At 30.8% G+C, this 412-nt stretch overlaps 1 protein-coding gene across 1 annotated transcript in view; it reads left to right on the top strand.

The window, feature by feature from the left end:
• The window catches only part of LOC107572304 (E3 ubiquitin/ISG15 ligase TRIM25-like), a 16732-nt gene that overhangs the window by 14652 nt on the left and 1668 nt on the right, over window positions 1-412 (top strand). The gene's annotated exons all lie outside the window — the stretch shown is intronic.

Consider the following 412-nt stretch of genomic DNA (forward strand, 5'->3'; position numbering starts at 1 on the left):
ATATATATATGTATATATATGTGTGTGTGTGTGTGTGTGTGTGTGTGTGTGTGTGTGTGTGTCTGATCCAAGGATGGAGGTGCTTTTCAATTCTGTATTTGTGCATTTTGCAAAAGTAAAGTTTACTGAAGACATGCAGATACGTTTTTTTTTTTTACCTCATAGCTGAAGTATTCAGATTTTTGTTATATTTTAATAACTAATTTAGCAAGTTTTGTTTTCATTATTTTTTATTTATTTAAAAAACTAATATATTAGAAATGTCTCCTTAATTTTTTCATTAGACTTGTAAGGGAAACAGGTCAATAATTTAGCTCAAAGGGAATCATTTAAGATTTTAAAGGGAACTCCACCATTAATATGCAAGGGAATTAGGACAGAATCACTGTTTTACGGCGGATCACTGAGACGG

The sequence above is a fragment of the Sinocyclocheilus grahami genome, unplaced genomic scaffold, assembly GCF_001515645.1.
Source record: "Sinocyclocheilus grahami isolate Dianchi unplaced genomic scaffold, SAMN03320097.WGS_v1.1 scaffold1733.1, whole genome shotgun sequence".
Taxonomy (NCBI): Eukaryota; Metazoa; Chordata; class Actinopteri; order Cypriniformes; family Cyprinidae; genus Sinocyclocheilus; species Sinocyclocheilus grahami.